At 50.6% G+C, this 25,371-nt stretch overlaps 1 pseudogene; it reads right to left on the reverse strand.

The window, feature by feature from the left end:
- Positions 1 to 17,550, reverse strand: part of LOC123084169 (uncharacterized) — a 159,755-nt pseudogene extending 142,205 nt beyond the window's left edge.
- Between the last annotated feature and the right edge of the window lie 7,821 nt (positions 17,551 to 25,371).

The raw sequence follows: 25,371 nt of genomic DNA on the forward strand, positions 1-25,371 counted from the left end.
CGATGCATACGGAGCGCTTGATGACTTCGAGCCTTGGACAGGCCTCCACCAGCCGGCTCACCAGCCTGAAGTAGCTCCCAGGCATGGCCTCTCCAGGCCACAGCCGGACTATGAGGCCCTTCATGGCCTGTTCGGCCACCTTATGGAGCTCGACCAGCTGTTTCAGCTGGTCGCTTAAGGGCACAGGGTGTTCGGCCTCAGCATACTGAGACCAGAACACCTTCTCCGTCGAGCTTCCCTCCTCGGCTCGATAGAAGGAGGCGGCATCCAAGATGCTACGGGGCAAGTCTGCGAATGCTCCTGGAGAGCTCCGGATTCGGGTAAGTAACAAGTAATTCACTTTTACGTGCTTGCTTTGCATAAAGAATGCCTTACCCGCCGCTATCTTTTTTATTGCCTCAACCTCCTAGAGGGCCTTCTGGGCTTCGTCCTTGGCAGACTTAGCATCTCCAATGGCTGCCGCGAGCTCAGACTCTCGCGTCTTCGGGTCAAGCTCCAAACTCTCATGTTTTTTCATGAGAGCCTGGAGCTCTTGCCGCACCTCGCCAACCTGTGTCTCATGCTTCTCCCGCTCGGTGCGCTCCGTGGCCGCCCTCTTCTCGGCCTTGGACAGCGCTTTCTTAAGGGTCGCCACCTCAGTTGTGGCCCCTACAATAGCCGCATTAATCTTGTCACTTTTTACAATTGCACCTTTCACATATTTCAATAAGGTATTTCTTACCTTCCTTCTCCTCGAGCTGCTGCTTGGCTAGGCCGAGCTCTTGCTCGGACCGCTCGAGGTTCTGCTTCAGCGTGCCCACCTCCACTGTCAGTGCGGCGGATGCTAGCAGCGAAGCCTGCATACGCATATTGACTTACTTTGTTAGACTCCTGCGAATGTTATTAGATCCTCTATTCGGCTTTTCTTTCCGAACGCCAAACAGAGCATCAGGGGCTACTGTGTATGCAATATGTTTTTACATATTCCTTACTTACCTCAAAGCCTGTTAGAAGGCTGGCACAGGCTTCAGTCAGTCTGCTCTTGGCGGACTAAACCTTCTCGATCACCGCACTCATAATAGTGCGGTGCTCCTCGTCGATGGAGGCGCCTTTAAGCACCTCCGACAAATTGTCCGGTGCCTCCAGTTGGACGGAGGTCACCGGCTCGGTAGGCTTGCTCCTCTTGGAAGGAGGCTGCCTACCAGAGTCCGGAACCGTGGAAGGTTCCGGCGCGGTGTCCGGCTCAAAGCCGGACTTAGAACCCTTGGGGGTTCTATCCCCTTCACGCCTGGAGTCTGGGAGGTCGCCTTGTGCCGCCTCCAGGACCACCTCCTCTTAGCTTGGAACCTGGTGGGACGCCACCTCGGTGTCGTCCGTAGGGTAGGGGGAGGTAGCCGCCAGAAGCGAATTCATATCCGACGAATCCAGGGAGCCGCTCGACGACTCATCGAGCCCGGCCTTGGGCGGACTACATAGACATGTTCAACGTAAGGAAAAGCTGTGCAATGGGGGAATACTATGAATCACTCTGGTATTCGGATACTTACGATCCCAGTTGGGGCGGCCTTCCTTTTCTTCCCTCCCCCCGCTGGAGGGGGCGAGGTCTCTTCTTCCTCCTCGTCTTCATGGGAGGAGTGCGCCTTGGAGTCGTCGGATTATGAATCTGACACCTCCTGGCGCTGGGCACTCTTTCGAGTCCCCGTGGCCTTCTTCTTGGCCTTCTTCTCCCGCACCACATAGGGTGCCGGAACCAGCAGCTTCGCCAAGCGAGCGTCCGCTGGGACTTCGGGCAAAGGAGCGGGACAGTTGATCTATCCGGAAGTCTCCTGCCAATCCTGTCAAAGGTAAGGGAGCTTAGATCCCGCATGGAGTCAAACTATGAAAAATTAATACCTTGTAAAAGGTAAAAACAGCTTACCGCACGAGCGCGACGCTGCGTGCTGAATCCGCGATCCTCGGTAGCGGATGCGGGGGCCTCGGCGCCCTTGAAAAGCACCTTCCAGGCATCTTCGTACGTCGTGTCAAAGAGCCTGCTCAGAGTTCGGTGTTGCACCGGGTCGAACTCCCACAGGTTGAAAGCCCGTTGTTGACACGGGAGGATCCGGCGGATGAGCATAACCTGGACTACGTTGACAAATTTGAGCTTCTTGTCCGCCAGGGTTTGGACGCATGTTTGGAGTCCGGTCAACTCTCCTTCTTTACCCCACGACAGGCACGTCTCTTTCCAGGAGGTGAGCCGCGTAGGGGGTCCGGATCGGAACTCGGGGGCTGCGACCCATTCAGGGTCGCGCGGCTCGGTGATGTAAAACCACCCCGATTTCCACCCCTTTAGGGACTCCACGAAGGAGCCCTCGAGCCATAGGACGTTGGACATCTTGCCCACCATGGCACCTCCGCACTCTGCCTGGGTGCCGCGGACCACCTTCGGTTTGACATTGAAAGTCTTGAGCCATAGGCCAAAATGGGGGCGGATGCAGAAGAAAGCCTCGCACACGACGATAAACGCCAAGATATTGAGGGAAAAGTTCAGGGTCAGATCGTGGAAATCCAGGCCATAGTAGAACATGAGCCCCCGGAAAAATGGGTGGAGAGGGAAGCCCAGTCCATGGAGGAAATGGGGGAGGAACACCACCCTCTGTAAAGCCTAGGGGTGGGGATGAGCTGCCCCTCTTCGGGAAGCCGGTGCGCAATGTCATTAGACAAGTATCCGGCCTTCCTCAGTCTTTTGATGTGTCCCTCCATGATGGAGGAGACCATCCACTTGCCTCCCGCTCCGGACATGGCTGGAGAAGGTTGAGGTGGGGTGTGCGGACTTGGGCACTGGAGCTCGAGTGCGCGGAAATGGATAGGCAAAGGAGGAAGAAGGCGTGGATGAAAAGGTGGATCCTTATCCCCTTATATGGATGGACGCGACTATGCACCCCCACCAGCCTGGTAAAACTCGCTTATCTCCCAAGCGCCATAGTCAATGGCGCGGTTGGGTTACCCACACCTGTATTGATGAGAATCCCGGAATAAGGGGACATGATCTCTGCTTTAACAAGACATGCCAAGGAAACCGCCTCGCTAAACGTGCTGAGTTGGTACAGTAAAATGATTCGAATATAGACTTGGTCGTAGTGTGATGTCATGCTATGGAATACGTCAGCAGATTAGATTTGTGTAAATATTATTCTCTTTATGGCAATATGTGGAAACTTATTTTGCAGAGCCGGACACTCCTTTGTGTTCAAAATATTCTATGAAGTACTTGGAGGAGGAACCCACCTTGCATTGCCGAAGACAATCTGTGCGCCAGACTCATCGTCATTCAAGCCTGGTTCAGGGGCTACTGAGGGAGTCCTGGATTAGGGAGTGTCCGGATAGCCGGACTATACCTTCGGCCGGACTCCTGGACTATGAAGATACAAGATTGAAGACTTCGTCCCATGTTTGGAAGGGACTTTCCTTGGCGTGGAAGGCAAGCTTGGCGATACGGATATGTAGATCTCCTACCATTGTAACCGACTCTGTGTAACCCTAGCCCTCTCCGGTGTCTATATAAACCAGAGGGTTTTAGTCCATAGGACGAACAACAATCATACCATAGGCTAGCTTCTAGGGTTTAGCCTCTCCGATCTTGTGGTAGATCTACTCTGGTACTACCCATATCATCAATATCAATCAAGCAGGACGTAGGGTTTTACCTCCATCAAGAGGGCCCGAACCTGGGTAAAACATCATGTCCCTACCTCCTGTTACCATCCGGCCTAGACGCACAGTTCGGGACCGCCTACCCGAGATCCGCCGGTTTCGACACCGACACCCGCCCTGCTACCAACGAGGCCGCGCCACATAGAAAACGAGGAAGAGTAGAACACGGTAGGTCGCCGCCGCTCGGGTCCAAGTAAGGCTACCGCTACTACTCTCCGGTTGCTGGCACTGATCGAGCTGGACATAATGGAGCAATCCTATGTTTACAGGATGATTGAAGACCGCTCCGTGGTTGAGCAAGCTCATGAGATACAGTCATTTGCTAGAGAACTTGAGCACTTCAGTTGTATGCTACCGGACACAGGTGGGTAGCTTCGGTTAATTAATTATACATCTAGCGCACCCCTTTTTAGTTGAAGAATGTATGGAATGTAATGAAATCCGACATGTTTATATGAAACCCGACCATGTATGAATGAATTTATTTCGATTAGTTCGAATTCTTGTATCACTGGCATAAGGACTGACAAATCTCCATTTTCTTGATGTTTATATGAAATCCGACCATGTATCAAAGAATCCTAGAACAACATTGTACTCGCGCATCACAGCAAAAAGATGGAGATTTGTCAGTCCTTCTGAGCTGAAGTTAGTTTGGTCTTGTGGGGAGTAATGTAACCATCCTTCAATTGCTCCTTCTGATGAGAAGATAGACATGGCTTCTTCATCCTAGCATAATCGGAACTAGTCACTTCACGTACTCCATATTCTTCTTCAGAGGAAGTTGATCCTGTTGTGCAAAGACAAGAGGACAACTAAATGCTAGCATCCCTATTTGCTCGAAAAAAGGAAAGGAAATTTTTAAAACATCACAGATGAAGCACTTCTCAAGGACAATACCACTTTTTCATGACAGTATCTAAACAGTAGCACAACACCAATAGAGATGACAAAGCTCAATCATATGGATGAAATCAGTGGGCGGGTACCAACCTTTGTCATGAGGCTTATTGTGTAGAGCATACAGATGAAGCATTTCTCCGGAACCATCTATTGCTATTTACTGTGGTGTCCATGCTTACTATATACTCCTTGATTAGTTTAATGTTTCCAACATCTTCTTGTGCAGTTCCACTAAAATATATGGTATCTTCAAAGAAGATCCCTATTTGCACAAGTAGAGATAATTACGTATTACAATTGCTCGTTCCAGATATAGCAATAAATTTTGATGCAAAACTATATCATTACTTATGTCACCACAGTTCCAGTGCTTCATTACAGCACCGGGAGTTGATTTTTTTCTTCCGCTTGTTCTTCCCCTTCACCACTTGGTTCAATAACAGACAATCTTCGCCTTCAATGTAAGAATTAGCATGTCAATTAGGTTGCACAAGTATAGCACTAAACAATGACATTAATTTTCGGATGAAAGTGGCAAAATACAGGCCAACAGTTGTCAAATATCCTTATCTTACCTCAGTGGGATATTACGGTGCACATACAGATTGGAAGTCTTGTCTCCATTTGTGCAGTTCACTAAAATCAAGCAACATTACCGTACAAGTAGCACAACATATGAAAGCACACTGCAGAATCATGTGAAAGAAGGCTAGCACTGACCTCTCATGATACGGAATTCAAACAACTAACAAGAAGAAGATCTCAACCAAATTTGCCAACACGGATAGGAAGTAAGATCTCCTCTTGTGCAGTTCCACTAAGATCAAGCAATCAAGCAACGTTGTCAGTGTGACATTTTGGTTGAACTGCACAAAACATTCTTAAAACAAAAGTGTTTTGTGCAGTGCAACAAAAGGTCACAATGGCAACAAGGTGAAGTAGATAACCTTGTTTACACAGAGGTGCAAAGGAAACAACTAGTAGTCAATAACGGTGGATGACACAGAAGCTAACAAAAATAAGCATCTACCTTATCCGAATGGGAAACAAATCAAGACAATAGCATTTCTCAAACGGTGGCATTGATTAATATTAACAAAGAGATTATATTAATAATAAAATTCATTAAACATGTAATTTGCTTTTAACTATAGCATTGCATCAATTTTCCAGTGGCATTATTAGAGGGTGTTTGTTTACAGGGACATTTTAGTGGAGGGACTAAAAAAACTCCGTGTCACTCCCATCTAAACCAAACATGAGAGACTTTTAGGGACTAAAAGTGGACATTTGGGACTAAAGAAAGAAGACCCTGCTACGCATCGCACCTTGTCTCTATTAGTTCATTACTAGGGGTAACATGGTCTTTTAGCATGTCATTTAATAACCTCTACTCCATGTTTAGTCCCTGGAACCAAGCAGGTAGGGCCTAGGGAGTTTTTAACCAAACAAGGCCTTAGATTAACAACAGCTAAAGAGTTGCACGGGGCAGTGGATGCACCAGCACCATGTGGATCTACCGATGTACTGGGGTGATGCACAGTCTGCTGCAACAAAGAACAAACAACCAAAGAGCATATTTGTGTTGGTCCTAGTTTTGTTATCTTTAGACACCTTTCCCTATGTGAGCGCAGCAAATCTAGTCCTGCTCAAACTCTATAGCCTTGCCCCCAAAACAAAACAAAAGATCAATTCATTCGAGATGTGTGTACTGTGTTTGTCATTGTTTTCCCTTTTCGACCAACGTAGGTGCTGGATAGCCATTCTATAGTAGTATTTTTCCCCTTCCTTTCCTCTTTGAACCACGTCCTAGATTTATGCTATACAACTTTCCACACTACTTTCCCCCATTCCTTTCCTCTTTGAACCACGTCTTAGATTCATGCAATACACCTTTCCCACTACTTCCCCCTTCCTTTCCTTTTTGAACCACGTCCTAGATTCATGCTATACAACTTTTCCCATGTCCTAGATTCATGGTATACAACTTTCCCCACTACTTTCCTATTTGATCCAACACCTAGATTCGAGTGCAGAAGCAGAAAAATCCCACATGCAGCTAGAGCAATGCATGTGGAATAAGTAAATTATACCTTAAGGTTCTTGGGGTGTGGTTAGGTGGGCGACCGAAGGTCGTTCGGCCCACACTATGTACGACGGCGAAGAAGAAGGGGTCGGAGGCCCTCCCGCGCCGCCGCTGGGTGAACCGGAACAGCTGCGCCGGTAGTGGATTCCCTCCCTCGCCGACGGCGGCAGCGTTAAGCCTCCTTCCCTTCCCGGCAGACAGATCATGCCGGCTCTTTGACCAGCAGTGAGGGGAGAGAAAGAGGCCAACATAGTCTTATTTAGATCTAGAGAGGGTGAGAGAGTGTGAAGAGAGCAACTACAAGTAGGCCAGTAGTGAGGGGAGAGAGAGAGTCCAACGAAGTCTTGTTTAGATCTGGAGAGGGAGAGAGAGTGTGAATAGAGCAACTACAAGCGCTGAGGCTCCAGTGTGTATATATATACTCGAGAGAGTGTGAAGAGTGCAAACCCTAGAAAACAAGCGCCGAGGCTGCAACTGATTGTATAGCTCCATATCCATCCATTTTGAGCATTCAAAGAATCCTCCTGGCATGAATTATGCTCAAGTGTAGTTATCAAACCCGAGACCTCAAGTTTGATGAGAGAACAGGCTAACCAGCTACACAACCCTCCCATTATGTTCAACGAGAGGAAAATAACCTTTTATACATTCCTGCATTCGTGTGACAAGCATGCTGTGTTTTTTTTGTGTGGGAGTCACTGGGATTTAAATCATAATCGTGTCATGTGGCTTTGGTGGTAAGACTATCCACAGTGGTGCAGAAATAATGCAGCCTTAGTCACCTTACCTCTCTCCACGTAGTATGTTGGGTCCCACCAGTCAGAGGGTGAAACAAACAAATTAATAAGAAAAATTAAAAGCGCCAGCGGTGTATCTTAGCTCACACATCTTGCTACTGCTCGAGAACACTATCCAATTGATACCTCTGTTCACTCACGTACTATTTTAAGTGAATCCTTATTATAACATGCACACAATTTTGGGCACTTGTATTTGACCTAAGTTAGTGTGCCACCGTATCTCGTATGACTCCCTCCGTCTAGGTGTAATAAGTCACGTTAGAAGGTGCAGCGGGACCAAGGTGCAAGCAGTTTGGAGGAGGAGAAACTTGACCGGTCATTCCTCCAATCAAAGCCTTGATTTCTGTCTATGAATGCAACAATTAATCCAAACAACTAAGAGATGCCGTTTTAGCTACCATGCAGGCCCACGTATTAACTCGCATGCAAGCCGACTCTGATTTATTGACTGATCAACGCGTAGTTGCGCTCCATGCATTGGGTTTCTAGGGGAGGTTACATTGCTTAGGCTGGTCATAGTGGTGAGTAACATGGACTAGTAACATGCATATGATACTAGTCTATGTTACTACTACGTGAAGTTTGCCATCGGAAGCGAGCCGATCTGGCTCTCCTGAGCTAGCAAGGTTTTTCTAGCCCACCCACGCTAGCTGGCCCACAAAAGCTAACATATTTTAACAGTTCCAAACGCCTAACCTTGCCCGGCTATGCTATAAGATGTTCTTGCTAAGGATCCAAACGCTCCCTAAGTAACAACGCTCGCTAGCAACGAGGCCGGGAGGGGATTGAGATGCGAAGTTAATGGACGACGCCTAAACATTTTGGGAATATCTGATTTCCGTAAGATGACTTAACACCTAGACGGTGGGAGTACTACTCCTCAGTCCAGGTTTGATGGAATACTCGTCACCTCTTCGCTACTTGTACGTACTCCATTTGTATCTCACTTCCTGTGGCTTCGCACTCGCACGATTTTCCTATTCTATGAACTTGTGTGTGTGTGTGTGTGTGTTTAACAACATGTGTATGTTATAGAGAGCGACAGATCGACCTACTCCTATAGAGAGATGGTGTGTAGTGTACTATTTTAGCCGCAAGAGTCGGTGCATCCTCTCGTTTCCGGCGGACATCTGCCACGCCCGCTCCTGACTAGCCTGTCCCACCCAAAGCCCCTCCATCGCCCGCGCATGCTTCCCACCCGAAACGGTTAGCGCCGCTCCACATAATCAGTGCCGCATTCATGCCCGAGCAGAGCGGACACGACCTCTCACTAGCGCCTGCGTTGAAGGGAGAAGCGGATTCAAGAGTGATGGTTGCTTCGTCCATCCAACTTACTGCTGGGTCTATGTGATTTGACGGCTCATTGGTCATTATTACTGAGGTGGTAGGACTGCTGGATGTCCCATGCTTTTAGCGAAAGGAGGTACTACTAGATTACAATTTTCTCCATTCTTACGGCGGAGTAGTGCAAGAGTCGTGAAAACACGCAGGCTCAGTGATTACATGGCCCACCTCACACTATCACCATATTTTCTAGACACCATGCGACACCTAACTCTTTACATAGTACTCCCTCCATTCCTAAATATATAGGTCTTTGTAGAGATTCCACTAGGTGGACTACATACTGAACAAAATGAATGAATCTACACTTAAAATGCATCTATTTACATCCGTATGTGGTTCATGGTGAAATCTCTACAAAGACTTATATTTAGGAACGGAGGAAGTACTAGTATAGTACGTACTGTAATTTATCACTGAGATAGTACAATGCTATGAAGCTTCCAGCTTCTGTTACATGTATCTTGCGTCCAAGGTTTCCCGTTGCAACATTTCATCAAATACAAAGGAGACTAACATGCATTCTATTGCATCTCAATGATTGATAGATCATAGCAAATATGTACTCCCTCCATTCCAAAATAAGTGTCTCAACTTTGTGTAGGGGGTGTTTGTTTCCAGGGACTTTTTAGTGTAAATAGTCCCTCTTAGGGACTAGAAAATAGTCCCTCTTAGAGACTGAGGGAGTCCTGGATTAGGAGGTGTTCGGGTAGTCGGACTATACCTTCAGCCGGACTCCTGGACTATGAAGATACAAGATTGAAGACTTCATCCCGTGTCCAGATGGGACTTTCCTTGGCGTGGAAGACAAGCTTGGCGATGCGGATATTCACGATCTCCTACCATTGTAATCGACTCTATGTAACCCTAACCCTATCCGGTGTCTATATAAACCGGAGGGTTGTAGTCCGTAGGCAATCAACTCCATACACAACAATCATACCATAGGCTAGCTTCTAGGGTTTAGCCTCCTTGATCTCGTGGTAGATCTACTCTTGTACTACCCATATCATCAATATTAATCAAGCAGGACGTAGGGTTTTACCTCCATCAAGAGGGCCCAAACTTGGGCAAAACATCGTGTTCCCTGCCTCCTGTTACCATCCGGCCTAGACGCACAGTTCGGGACCCACTACCCGAGATCCACCGGTTTTGACACCGACATTGGTGCTTTCATTGAGAGTTCCTCTGTGTCGTCGCCTTTAGGCCCGATGGCTCCTTTGATCATCAACAACGATGCAGTCTAGGGTGAGACTTTGCTCCCTGGACAGATCTTCGTCTTCGGCGGCTTCGCTCTGCGGGCCAATTCGCTCGGCCACCTGGAGCAGATCGAAAGCTACGCCCCTGGCCATCAGGTCAAGTTTGGAAGCCTAAACTACATGGTTGACATCCACGGGGACTTGATCTTCGACGGATTTGAGCCACGGTCAAGCGCGCCGCACTGTCTCGATGGGCATGATATAGCTCTGCCGCCGAACAGCGCCTTGGAGGCCGCATACGCATCGGTTTCGACCATTGATTCGGAGCCTATTGCGCCGATCGAGGATCAGCGGTTGGATGCTGCCTCAGGGGCTGCAATCTCAGAGGCGATCGAGCCGAACGCTAGCCCCGCACTCTGCACTACCCGTGACTCCGAGGATCCGGACTCCCCCCCGGACTCCGAACCCCCCGCGCCCCCGCCAATCGAATCCGATTGGGCGCCAATAATGGAGTTCACCGCCGCAGACATCTTTCAGCATTTGCCTTTTGGCGACATCCAGAATTCTCTTAAGTCTCTCTCTTTATCAGGAGAGCCCTGGCTGGACTACGGTCAGCGAGGGTGGAATACGGACGATGAGGAAATTCAAAGCCCACCCACCACCCACTTTGTAGCCACTGTCGACGATCTAACCGACATGCTTGACTTCAGCTCCGAAGACATCGACGGCATGGACGACGATGTAGGAGATGAACAGGAACCAGCACCTGTAGGGTGCTGGAAGGCCACCTCATCATATGACATATATATGGTGGACACTCCAACAGATGGAGATGGCGATGGAACAGTGGGGGATGACGCCCCCAAGAAACAGCCAAAGCACCAGCGTCAGCGGCTCCGCTCTAAATCCTGCCAAGACAAAAACGGTGATTTCGGCACGGGAGATAATACTACCCCGGATAGCACCGAAGAACACCCACCTCAGCAAGATTCGGCACAGGAAGATGGAGAAGCCAGCCCTCATGAGAGAGCGGCAGACCGAGAGGTCGAGGATGATAACTATACGCCTCCCTCTGAAGACGAGGCAAGCCTCGATGACGACGAATTCGGCATACCATCAGACCCCGCCGAACAAGAGCGTTTTAAACGCAGGCTTTTAGCCACGGCAAGCAGCCTCAAGAAAAAGCAGCAACAACTTAGAGCTACCAAAGATTTGCTAGCTCACAGATGGACTGAAGTCCTTGCGGTCGAAGAGTATGAACTCGAACGCGCCTCCAAGAGTTACCCAAAGCGCAGGCCGCTACCCTGATCAGAGGAGGAAGCACCTACATCACCAGCACATGACATGGCAGACCGGCCACCTCGCAGCCGCGACAAAGAGGCCTCTCGGCCCTCCACCCAAGCCATGCCCTGACGCCGCTCAACTAAGGCACCGGAAAATACGCCAGACCTGCGAGACATACTGGAGGATAAGGCAAGACAAACAAGATCGATCTACGGATCGCACAGGCGCCCTACGGCATGTGACAATGATCTTCACTCTGGATACAACAAATCCGGCCGGGCCGAACACAACAGACATAGCTCTTCCGAGCTGCGTCGTGATATAGCCCAGTACAGAGGCGCCGCACACCCGCTATGCTTCACGAATGAAGTAATGGATCATAAAATCCCAAAGGGTTTCAAACCCGTAAACATCGAATCATACAATGGCACAATAGACCCGGCGGTATGGATCGAGGATTATCTCCTTCACATCCACATGGCACGCGGCGATGATCTACACGCCATCAAATACCTCCCGCTCAAACTTAAAGGACCAGCCCGGCATTGGCTTAACAGCTTGCTAGCAGACTCAATCGGTTCTTGGGAGGACCTGGAAGCCGCATTCCTCGACAACTTCCAGGGCACTTACGTGCGACCGCCGGATGCCGATGACTTAAGCCACATAATTCAGCAGCCAGAAGAATCGGCCAGACAATTCTGGACACGGTTCCTAACAAAGAAAAACCAGATAGTCGACTGTTTGGACGCAGAGGCCCTAGCAGCCTTCAAGCATAATATCCGCAACGAGTGGCTTGCCCGGCACCTGGGACAGGAAAAGCCGAAATCCATGGCAGCCCTCACGACACTCATGACCCGCTTTTGCGCGGGAGAAGACAGCTGGCTAGCTCGCGGTAACAACTTATCAAAGAACCCTGGTAATTCGGATACCAAGGACAAAAGTGGCAGGACACGTCGGAATAAGCAAAAACGCCGCGTTAACAGCGACAGCAATGAAGACATGGCAGTCAATGCCAGATTGAAAGGCTATAAATCCGGTCAGTGGAAAAAGCCATTCAAAAAGAATACTCAGGGCCCGTCCAGTTTGGACCGAATACTCGATCGCTTGTGCCAGATACATGGCACCCCCGAAAGGCCAGCCAATCACACTAACAGGGATTGTTGGGTGTTCAAGCAGGCAGGCAAGTTAAGGGCCAAAAACAGAGACAAGGGGCTGCACAGTGACGACGAGGAGCCCAAGCCGCCGAGCAACAATGGACAGAAGGGCTTTCCCCCACAAGTGCAGACGGTGAACATGATATACGCAACCCACATTCCCAAGTGGGAGCGGAAGTGTGCGCTACGGGACGTATACGCGATAGAGCCAGTCGCCCCAAAGTTCAACTCATGGTCCTCCTGCCCGATCACTTTTGATCGAAGGGACCATCCCACTAGCATCCGTCATGGCGGCTTCGCCGCATTGGTTCTCGACCCAATCATCGACGGATTTCATCTCACAAGAGTCCTCATGCACGGCGGCAGTAGCCTGAACCTGCTTTATCAGGATACAGTGCAGAAAATGGGCATAAGTCCCTCAAGGATTAAGCCCACAAGAACGACCTTTAAAGGCGTTATACCAGGTGTAGAAGCCAACTATACAGGCTAAGTAACACTTGATGTGGTCTTCGGATCCCCGGACAATTTCCGAAGTGAAGAGTTAATCTTCGATATAGTCCCGTTTTGCAGTGGCTATCACGCCCTGCTCGGACGAACTGCATTCGCAAAATTCAATGTGGTGCCGCACTACGCATATCTCAAGCTCAAGATGCCAGGCCCTCGAGGAGTAATTACGGTCAACGGAAACACCGAACGCTCCCTCCATACGGAGGAGCATACGGCGGCTCTCGTAGCGGAGGTACAAAGTAGCCTTCTCAGGCAATTCTCCAGTCCGGCCATTAAAAAGCCAGACACTGCCAAGCGTGCCCGGAGTAACCCACAGCAGGACCGCCTGGCACACTCTGAGCAAGCGTAGCAAAGCGGCCCCAACCCCAGCCTTCGCGACATAGCAAAACCAGTATCTCGCATACATAACTACGCCCTTGAAATACCATGGGCACAGGGGAAGGGGCACAATAACGGCACGCCCAGAATATGGCTTAAAACGTACTAGGGGCTGCCGGATTCCTTTTTTTAATTTTTTCTTACTTTCAGGACTCCATACTTCGGACGACCTGTTCGGCAATTCGACTGCCGCACAAATGATGCAAGATCCAGGGAGGCAGACAAGCCATGCCGCATTATCGAACTCGCATGTGGTCTCTGTCACGAGAGGTATACCTGTTTTAAATACAATTCCGCGGCCTGCCCCTGGCCAGGACATACTGAATAGTCCAATATCTTTTGCTTACTGCACTATTTGTATCGTTCGGCTTTGATAAATAGCCTCTCTATAAACAATGCATAGCTTTTGTCTATTTTCCGTATTACTCTTTTTTATATATGTTCATTAATGACATGATTGCACCCGTACACTGTGGTACGGCAATTACGCCAGGGGCTTCAGTACCCTTTAATATGGTGTGAGAAGTCCGTACACTTTCACAAGTGCGGCACCCCGAACTTATAGCACTATATGCATTGGCTCCGAATCATGATTTGGGTCAATAGTTGGGTTTGCCCGGCTCCTATGTTTTGGTGCCTTACGTTCCGCTATATCAGCTAAGGTAGCACTAGGAGAACCACTGCAATTGTGCCCCAGTTGAGCTGGGTTAAGCACCTCAGTGGAGAAAGCTAAAACTGACTATCATGATGAGGCGAGAGACCGGTCGCTGTTCGAGAGGTTTTTCGAGTCCCTAAAGACTTATGCCGCTTCAAGCGAGGAGCCGGATTTGTCCGGCCAAGGCGTGGATAGCGCCCCGAACTCGGTCTTCCGAACTAGGGGCTTCGCCAAAATTTAAAATTATAAAGTTCTATGGCTAAGTGAGAGTGTTCAAGCATTATAGTCCGATTGCGTGGTTCGTTGTGCTGAGCGCCTCCCTCGAAGGACCCAACTATGGGAAAAAGAGCGCTCAGGTTTATCCCGAACACCCCAACACTAGTGGCATGGGGGCAGAAGCCGACGACTGGCCATCTCTCAATTTTTTGATAAACAGCCGCACAGAAAATAATATTTTAAATTCAACAAGCATTGCTTAAGCGCCTATGAACAAGTTTTCAGCGCACAGGATAAAAACGAGCGAATTTATTCAAAAATTACATCCTTGGTACATTCATCCGCCACAAGGCGGGCACCCGCAAGAACATCCTTGTAATAGTTCGCGGGCTTGCGATGCTCCTTCCCCGACAGTGGCCCGTGCTTCACAAGCTTCTCACCGTCCAGCTTACCCCAGTGCACCTTTGCACGGGCAAGGGCCCGACGGGGACCTTCGATGCAGACGGAGCACTTGATGACCTCGAGCCTTGGACAGGCCTCCACCAGCCGCCGCACCAGCCCGAAGTAGCTCCCAGGCAGGGCCTCTCTGGGCCACAGCCGAACTAGGAAGCCCTTCATGGCCTGTTCGGCCGCCTTGTGGAGCTCGACCAGTTGTTTCAGCTGGTCGCTCAAGGGCACAGGGTGTCCGGCCTCAGCATACTAAGACCAGAACACCTTCTCCGTCGAGCTGCCCTCTTCAGCTCGGTAGAATGCGGCGGCGCTGGATACGCTGCAGGGAAGATCTACGAATGCCCCTGGAGAACTCCGGATTCGGGTAAGTAACAAGTAGTTTACTTTTATATTTCTGCTTTGCATAAAGAATGCCTTACCCGCTGCTATCTTCTTCATCTCCTCCAACTCTTGGAGGGCCTTTTGGGCTTCGGCCTTGGCAGACTTGGCAGTCTCAAGGGCCGCCGCGAGCTCGGACGCTTGGGTCTTTCACTCAAGCTCCAAACTCTCATGTTTTTTCATGAGAGCCTGAAGCTCTTGCTGCACCTCACCGACTTGAGCCCCAAGTTTCTCTCACTCGGTGCGCTCCGCGGCCGTTTTCTTTTCGCCCTCAGACAGCGCCTGCTTGAGGGTCGCCACCTCAGTCATGGCCCCTATAATAAGCAGTGCAATCCTATTATTTTTTGCAATCAAGCCTCTCTATAGACACTTTTTCTGTAAGGTATTTCCTACCTTCTTTTTCCTCGAGCTGCCGCTTGGCAAGGCCGAGCTCTTGCTCGGTCCGCTTGAGGTCCTGTTTCAGGACACCCACCTCTGCAGTCAGTGCGGCGGTGGATAGCAGCGAAGCCTGCAGACGCATATTGACTCTTTTTGTTAGACTCCTACGAAATTTAATAGATCCTCTATTCGGCTTTTCTTTCTGAACGCCAAACAGAGCATCAGGGGCTACTATCTATGCGGTTATGTTTTTACATATTTTTACTTACCTCAAAGCCTGTTAGGAGGCTAGCGCAAGCTTCACTCAGTCCGCTCTTGGCGGACTGAACCTTCTGGATCACCGTACTCATAATAGTACGGTGCTCCTCGTCGATGGAGGCCCCGTCAAGCACCTCGAGCAGATTGACCGGCACCTCCGGTTGGACGGAGGCCGCCGGCTCACAAGGCTTGCTCCTCTTGGAAGGAGTTCGCCTACCGCGGTCCGGAACTGTTGAAGATTCCAGCGCGGTGTCCGGCACAAAGCCGAACTTGGAGCCTTGGGGGGTCTTGTCCCCTTTAATCCTGGGGTCCGGGAGGTCGCCTTGTGGCTCCTCCAGGACCACCTCCTCCTGCCCCGAAGCTCGTTGCGACGCCACTTCGGCGTCGTCCGTAGTGCGGGGGGAGACAGCGGGCGGAACTGAGTTCACGTCCGATGAATCCAGGGAGCCGCTCGACGACTCGTTGAGTTCGGCCCGGGGCGGGCTGCATAATTACGTTCGACATTAGGGAAAACTGTGCAACAAAGGAACATCATGAGTTATTCTGATATCCGAACTTACGATTTCGCTGGATGCTTGGCCCTGTTTGGCCACTCCTCTTTGCCCTCTTTGGCGTTGGGGGCGTAGTCCGGCGGAGGGGTCTTCCTTTTCCTAGACCCCTCGGCCTCCCCCGTTGGGGCGGCCTTCCTCTTCTCTCCTCCCTCTGCTGGGGGGGGGGAGTTTTCTTCTTCCTCCTCCCCGTTTTCACAGGAGGAGGGCGTCTCGGACTCGTTAGATGACGAGTCCGACACCACCACATTACGGGCACTCTTTCGAGTCCCCGTGGCCTTCTTCTTCTTAGCCTTCTTCTCCGGCACCACATAAGGCGTCGGAACCAGCAGCTTCACTAGGAGAGTAGGGGCTGGATCTTCGGGCAAGGGATCCGGACAACTAATCGATCCGGACTTCGCCCGCCAAGCCTGTCAAAGGTAAGGGAGTTTAGATCCCGCATAGAGTCAAACTATGAAAAAACTTAACATCCTGTAAAAGGTGAAAATAGCTTACCTCGCTAGCGTGACGCTGCGAGCTATATCCGCGGTCCTCGGAAGCGGATGTGGGAGCCTCGGCGCCTTTGGTTAGCACCTTCCAGCCGTCTTCATACGTCGTGTCGAAGAGCTTATTAAGGGTTTGGTGCTGCGCCGGATCGAATTCCCACAGATTAAAGTCCCGTTGTTGACACGGGAGGATCCGGCGGATGAGCATAACCTGGACTACATTGACAAGCTTTATCGGCTTGCTCACCAGGGACCAGTCACCTCTTTTTCATCGCCCCACGACAGGCCCATCTCTTTCCAGGACATAAGCCGCGTGGGGGGTCTGGATCGGAACTCGGGGGCTGCGATCCATTTCGGATCATGCGGATCAGTGATGTAAAACCACCACGATTGCCACCCCTTCAAGGTCTCCACGAAGGAGCCCTCGAGCCATAGGACGTTGGCCATCTTGCCCGCCATGGCGCCTCCGCACTCCGCCTGGCTACCGCGCGCCACCTTGAGCTTGACGTTGAAGGTCTTGAGCCAGAGGCCGAAATGGGGGAGGATGCGGAGGAAAGCCTCGCACACGATGATAAACGCCGAGATGTTGAGGACGAAGTTCGGGGCCAGATCATGGACATCCAGGCCATAGTAAAACATGAGCCCCCGGACAAATGGGTGGAGTGGAAAACCCAGTCCGCGGAGGAAGTGGGGAAGGAATACTACCCTCTCATGGGGCCTTGGGGTGGGGAGAAGCTGCCCCTCTTCGGGAAGTCGGTGCATGATGTCTTTGGACAAGTATCCGGCCTTCCTTAGATTTTTGACATGGCCCTCCATGACGGAGGAGACCATCCACTTGCCTCCCGCTCCAGACATTGCTGGAGAAGGTTGAGGTGGGAAGTGCGGGCTTGGGCGCTGGAGCTCGAGTGCGCAGGAGATGGATAGGCAAAGGAGGAAGAAGGCGTAGGTAAAAAGGTGGATCCTTATCCCCTTATATGGGCGGATGCGGTTGTGCGTCCCCGCCGGCCTAGTAAAACTCGCTTGTCTCCTAAGTGCCGTGATAAATGGCGCGGTTGGGTTACCCACGTCCGTATTGATGAGAATCCCGCAAAGGGGGTACACGATCTCTGCTTTGACAAGACGTGCCAAGGAAACCGCCTCGCAAAACATGCTGAGGTGGAAAAGTAAAAACGATTCGAGTAAAGGACTTGGCCGTAGTGTGATGACACACTACGGAATACGTCAGCAGTTTTGATTTGTGTTAATATTATTCTATCTATGGCGATATGTGGAAGCTTATTTTGCAGAGCCGGACACTACTCTTGGTGTTTACAATCTTCTATGAAGGACTTGGAGGAGGAACCCGCCTTACAATGCCGAAGACAATTTGCGTGCCGGACTCGTCGTCATTGAAGCCTGGTCCAGGGGCTACTGAGGGAGTCCTGGATTAGGGGGTGTTCGGGTAGCTGGACTATACCTTCAGCCAGACTCCTGGACTATGAAGATACAAGATTGAAGACTTCGTCCCGTGTCCGGATGGGACTTTCCTTGGCGTGGAAGACAAGCTTGGCGATGCGGATATTCAAGATCTCCTACCATTGTAACCGACTCTATGTAACCCTAACCCTATCCGGTGTCTATATAAACCGGAGGGTTGTAGGCCGTAGGCAATCAACTCCATACACAACAATCATACCATAGGCTAGCTTCTAGGGATTAGCCTCCTTGATCTCGTGGTAGATCTACTCTTGTACTACCCATATCATCAATATTAATCAAGCAGGACGTAGGGTTTTACCTCCATCAAGAGGGCCCAAACCTGGGTAAAACATCGTGTTCCCTGCCTCCTGTTACCATCCGGCCCAGACGCACAGTTCGGGACCCACTACCCGAGATCCGCCGGTTTTGACACCGACAGGGACTTTTTAACCAAACAGGAGGGACTACTAGGGACTAAAACTTTCTTTTTTGGACTTAATGAAGAAGACTCTCAAGGAGAGTCTCTTTTGGGACTTTTCCAACAATGCCCCTCCCTGCACCCATTGCCCCGCCGCCCCATGGTGTTGTTTGGTTGTTATTTTTCTATATACTGGGGGTAACATGGTCATTCAATAACCTCTAGGAGGGACTAGGGACTTTTTAGTCCCTGAAATCAAACAGGGAGGGACTTTTTAAGGAGTAGGGACTTGTTAGTTGGGACTAGAAAAAGTCCTAGGACTTATGAACCTAACAGGGCCTCAATATGGACTACATATGGAGCAAAATGAGTGAATCTACGCTCTAAAATACGTCTATATACATCAGTGTTTGGAGTTCGTACTAGTAGTTCATATTTAAATCTACTAAAGGACATATATATTCCAAACAATATGATAATCTCTCTAACAAAGGTTGTAGGACGAGGAGTAAACGGAGGGAGTAGTAAAATTTTCTCCTCGTCCTGCGAGCCACCACACGCGTGGGCGAGGAAGCGGGCGTAAGGCGTATAATACTACTACTAGTAAGAAAGCTTCACCTCATCCTGTGAGCCACCGCACCCATGGGCGGGGGAGACGGCGTACTAAGCAAGCTTCTCCTCGTTCTGTGAGTTGACAGGACACATCAAAAGTACTCCAGTGTATAGAGCCTTTCCTCTAAGGTAGGCCCCACATGGTTTGCCTCTTTTTAACATCATAGTCAAGTTGCAATTTGTTTGTTCACCCATGGTAGACGATCCTCCCTCCATCTAGGTGGACAACCAGTACACGTGTCAAATTACCACATGGGCTGCCTTTTCGTACAGAAATGAGCTCCACCGTGTACCCGCGTGGGTGTGGTTGGGAAAGAGACAGGAGTACGTGCGTCGTGCGTGCACCTCTTCTCTTCATGCATGTCCCCCAGCTATGTGGGTGTGTGTGAGAGATGCAAACCTAGAAAAATGGCTTGTGCGTTCGTGAGTGTTTTTTCTTTTGGGGGGAGGTTGATTTCGTGAATGTATTTGTGGGAATATGTGTCGATGACATCTCAAACAAAATTTTGCATGCAATGTGTGTGAAATGGAGGCCTATCCATATCATATATAGAGGGCCGGCCGATCCACGAGAAGAGAGGGAGGGTTCATAGATATCGATCGAGTTGAAGAGAGGATCAAGTGGGTGGGTGCGAGATCGATGAAGAGAGCCATCGAAATTGTGTGTGTGTGCAAGTCAAAGGTATAGGGCGACTGACCTACCGGAACGTCAGAGGGCATAGGTCAAGTTTGTGTGTGGCAGGGAGACATGACTAGAGCGCTCGATGTATCGGTGTGTGCGTGTGTGTGGGAGGGGGTGGGGGAGGGGTAGGCAGAGGCCTATCTATAGAGGTAGAACGACTCGTGTATGTGTTGAGAAGGAGAGACCTAGCTATGTCTCGAGGGAGATCGGTCGACATCCATACATAACTGAAGGACGGGAAATAGGATGGGACAAAATAGAGAGGAAGAGAGAGAGGGAGGGAGAGGGGTAGAGTGCTGGATGGGTGATGGAGTTGCTTCTCGAAGATGGTGGGAGAGGCCTACTAGAAAAACTGAGGGTGGAACTGCAATATTATCAATAAGAGTGGGTATGTGTCTCGATGTGTGCCTGTGCGTGATAGATCTGTCGGGACACATCCATGGATGATGAAGGGGAACCATGTGTTTGGTAAGCAAACCTAACTAGATCGGTAGATCAATTGTTGTTTATCGGAGGAAGGGAGAGACATAACTAATGAGGTAGATCGATCGACGCGTGGGGAATAACGAGTTATAAGGACCTAGCTAGCTATATGTATAGCGGGAGATCGGTCGGTGTACGTCCATTTGTTAGAGGCAAATAAGGCCCGGTGAGACGGATAGACAGAGAGAATGGAGCTAGGAGGTGATGCGAGAGGCCCAGCTACTAGCTAGATAGGGGTGGAGTGTGTGGTTGTGAGATCGATGAAAAGAGGGCGAGAGTTTACACATGTGTGGGACCGTATGAGAGATACGAGGCAAGGACACATAAAGGAGGAGATTGAAGGTGCGTGTGTTTGTTGTAGGCAGGCATCGCTGGAGAGGTTTATCGATCGGTGTGTGTCGGAAAGGAGTTGTGGAGACTGTGGGAGAACGACCTAAAAAAAATGAATGTGCGCGATGGATAGAATGCTGAGGGAGGGGGAGGGCGAGGAGGGCGTGTGCATGCACGAGAGGAAGTTAGTGGTAGCTACAAAGGTTAGAGGATTGTGTGGGTGTAAGAGACTAACAAAGATCATAATTTGATATGAAAGTGGATTCATATATTTGAATAGGAGATCATAGTGTTTTAAACATATTCATGCATGAATATAGCGGTGATACGCGTGTTGTAGTTTTGCACATGTTATACCATAATGCGATAATGCATGGCATTTGCAACTCACAGCTAAATGTCGAACAATCTAAACCATACTATACATCAAACAATCTCACATTTTATTTGAATTTGTGATAATGTGTGGCATTGGCAGCTTACAACTAAATATCGAACAATCTAAACAATACTATATATCGAACATTCTCACATTTTATTTGAATTTGTGGTAATGTGTGGTGTTTGCAACTCACATCTAAATACTTGTAGTCGTAGGGGGTGGGGCACCATACATAATGTGATAAACACATTATACATATGAGACATGGTTTATATTTTGAAGATCTAGCTAGAGCTTGAAATGTACTATGATTTGAAATCAACATAAAGTGGATTCAAAAAATTGAGTTCGAGTTCATATAGTACACATAGTTCATATGTAACTCGAGACTAATCATGTGGTGTGCTGTGAAGATAATACAGATACGATGGTTTAACTTGACAATAATGATGATTGTAGATCTTATTAAAATAGAGAAACGAATTCAAATGCTTTGACTTCACAACAATCATTATTGTAGATCTTATTCAAATAGAGAAACAAATTCAAATTCAGTTCATATTGAAACGGTGGTATATACGTTTGGAATGCACTAAAACGTTCATCTGAGTAGTAGGTTGCATGCATTATACACGTAGTGAAATATTTTAATTGAACATAACATGAATTCAAAGTTTTGAATGACATTTGTAGTGCGAATTGATTTGGTACAATACATGTTAGGCTTGTCCGGAAATTTCAACCCGCGCCTTGTTAGCCCGAAATATTTAAGATATATCTTTGTCTCGTTGTGCTCCGACAACACCCTCCATCTCTACCCGCGCCTTGCTATTCCAAAATTACAGCGCGCGCGGAAACTCCCACCTCCTGTGAAATCCCGACACGTGAAATGCCCGTGATACCACTGAACCAAAAGAACCGCCTCAAATCGGTGGGGGTACTTTCGTAACTTACCCCACATTTCAGACAAGCGCGTCCCTAAGCCATGGTTCCCCACTCCCATCACATATGTCCACCCATTCGTACACCGAGGCCGGGAAAACCCGCGAAGCCTCAAACCCTCCTCCGTCCTCCACCCAGTCGTAGCCTCTTCCCCTGTCAGATGTAGGGTTCCGGCAAACCCTTAAGGTTCGAACACTGGGGTGCGCGCGAAGTCTTTCCCTCCTATCGATCTACGCCCTAGCTCACTAAGATTTCACGGACGAACTCGACGAACTCGCAACACAGAAAGAACGGGATTTATACTGGTTCAGGCCACCGTTGTGGTGTAACACCCTACTCCAGTGTGGTGGTGGTGGATTGCCTCTTGGGCTGATGATGAACAATACAAGGGGAAGAACAGCCTCCTGAGGTTGAGGTGTTCTTGTGCGTGGCTAACTTTTGCGGGTGAGAGAGTGATCTAAGATGTCGTCCTCTTGTCCTCTCCCTTTTCTCCGTCACTTCTATGGTGGTGTCTAGCCCTACTTATAGAGGCCCTGGTCCTCTTCCCAAATATTGAGCGGGAAGGGAGCCAACAACGGTGGGCTAATTTGAAGGGGGGCAGCTAGTACAAGCCACCCTGACAAAGGATGGTATGCGCCTGCGAAAGGCTCTGGTGATGATGCCGTCTTGGGCTCCACGATGACCTCCATCTTGTCGTCCTTCTGGTCTTAGTCTTGTTGCACCAAAATGGTAACCTTTGCCTGATGCCTCGGTACTCCTCGCCTGTGCTAGTTTCCTTAGCACCAATGAGGAAACAAGGACGCTGCGCACGCTGGCGCCCGCCTGGCGCTCGCCTGGTGTCGATCGTCATGGCTCACGTCATGAGAGCCTCGTGAGGTTCGCCTCGCCTTGATATCTCCGCTCCTCGTGAGCCTGCCTGACTAGGCCGCCCCGAAGGAGGTGTCGTGTCATCCGCCTCACGAGGCTTGGCCCCTCGCGAGGGTCTTGGGTGCCTTGTTAGTGACGATGGGCCATACGGCCTGCTGGCTCAGCCACGCAGCGGGCCATAGGCATGCAAGTCTGGGGACCCCCATTCCCAGGACGCCGACAGTAGCCCCCGGGCCCAAGGTGCGCTCGGGCTTGGCTTCGCGGCGAAGCCAAGGGCCAAGTACGGAGTGCCACGGGCCCCAAAAGCCTGCGGCCTCGATTGACGCGTGGTTGGTGATTGGTCGTGGGCGTCTCCGCTTCCCCATGCTGCCTCGGCGACTGCACAACTTGACGAGTCCCTGCGACATGCAAGGGAAACCATCATTACCTGCGGTTGTGAGAGGTGTCGGTTGGCCTTCTTTTGCTATAAATGGGGAGGGGGCAGAGCCCCCATCGCCCATCTCTTCCTCGCTTGCTGCTTCCTCTTCCTTGCTCCACTCCTAGCTTCTTCTCCCTTGCTTTGTTGCTTGTTGTGCCACAAATGGCGCCACGAAGGAAGTTCTCTGCCGCCGAGAAGGGAAAGTCCCCTCGCAAGGGACACGGCTCGCCGGCGCCCAGGCGCGGACGTGGCCATCCGCGCAAGCACACCGCGTCCCCTATCGCGGCCCACTGTCGGAGTGGTACCACGGCACGCGGAGCGGGTCGTCCCAGCCACGGCGATCCAGCTGATGAGGGGAGGCATGCTCTGGTTGCGTGCCCCCCCGTCCGTGCTTCCACACGGTGGAAGTGTCACTGGAGTTTGTCGCCTAGTCGGAGAACCCGGCCGGCAACTGGCTCCAACTTCCGCGCTTCTTTGCCAACGAGTTGCCAGCCTTCGGTCTAGGCGGACTCTGGCTGCAGGCGGATGGTTGCTACAGCAAGGCCTCTTGGATTGCAGTCCCGACTTCCGCCACGGGCAACATAGCCCTGGCCCGCGGTTGGCAAACGTTTGCCCCTGCGCGCGGCTTGGGTTGATGGTGCACCCTCCACTTTAAGTACGACGGTGAATCGACCCTCTACATGAGGGTGTTTGGGGAAGATGGTCGCCGCGCCGGTGCTGCCCTGAGGCAAACGATGGTGAGGAGGTGCTCGGCCTCGGGGACGGTCGTGACGAGGATGGGGGCGAGCCTACCCTCGGGGGCGGTTGTGTCTTGTCCCGCTACGGCGGCTCTTCCTCTAGTGACAGCTCCAGCAGCAGTGGCCATGGCCAGCCGCCGTGCCTGCTTTGGAGGCGGCAGTGAGTCATCCCGTCGCTGCGCTCCCGTGAAGCGCGAAGAAGGATCCGGCTAGGTTCGGGGTGCCGCTAGGGGCCTGCCTCCGCAGATTGCTGTGACGCTGCTTTTGTTTTACTCTTTTTCCTGTCTAGAATGTAACCAGTTTGGGCCCAGGGGGCATGTATTGAACTATGGTTCCTCGATTGTGGCACCGTGTGTGTTGCATCGTTATTTCGTGCAAAGATAACTTAACCTGGTATATCCGGGATGCCCTCTTCCTCACGAGGTGCTCGTTCCCTCGTGCCCATCTTGCCTTGGTGGCCTGTACCTACTGGGGAACTGCGAAACCTCGTTAAGGGGTGCGTTTAAAAGATTTTCCGTTCCCCCTGGTCCTGGCCTGGCGCCTTGTATCGCGGTACCCGAGGGGCACGGACTAGGAGAGGCACGCCAGCTTTTGGGCTCGAACGAGGGTGGCTCGCAAGAAGGCATAGAAGGGAGAAAATGCTCGCGATGGCACCTGCCCAGCCCCCTCGTGAGGCATGCGAGAGAGAGAACACGAGCTAACCCGAGCCGGAAAAAACGCAGAGAGAAGCGAGAGGGTCAACTTAGCAAGGAATGCCAAAAGCAAATTTTGATTAAGGAAAAAGGGAGACAAATACAGAAAGCAAATGAAAAGCCGCGTCCGGCACCTAATCTAGTCTTCAAGTCTTCTCACCAGCGCGGAGCTAAGTGATGTCCACTAGGCATGGGCGGGAGCCCCAGGGACTGAGGCCGGCACCCCTGAGACTTCGGGGCGTGTACAACCCCAACTCATTATTATGTGAGAGTGTCACGGGCGGCGACTCTTCACAGGCACCGGGCCTTCTTCACAGGCTCTGGGCCTTTCTTCTCAGGCTCTGGGCGTTGCTTCACAGGCTCTGGGCCTTGCTTCTCAGGCTCCGGGCCTTGCTTCTCAGGCTCTGGGCCTTGCTTTATGGGTAAAACCTCCGGAGGTGCTGGATGTTCCAGGAGTTTTGGATGGGTACTCCATCTTGTGTCTCCAGGCGCAAGATGCCCGGCTTGGAGATGTGGACGACCAAGAATGGGCCCTCCCACATTGGTGAAAGCTTATGCAGTCCTTCCCTGAAGAGGACCCGCCTCAGGACTAGGTCTCCCGTCTCGACTGTCCTGGAGCGGATGTTGTGGCAGTGGTATCGCCGCAGTGCTTGCT

The sequence above is a fragment of the Triticum aestivum genome, chromosome 4A (assembly GCF_018294505.1).
Source record: "Triticum aestivum cultivar Chinese Spring chromosome 4A, IWGSC CS RefSeq v2.1, whole genome shotgun sequence".
NCBI classification, from domain to species: Eukaryota; Viridiplantae; Streptophyta; class Magnoliopsida; order Poales; family Poaceae; genus Triticum; species Triticum aestivum.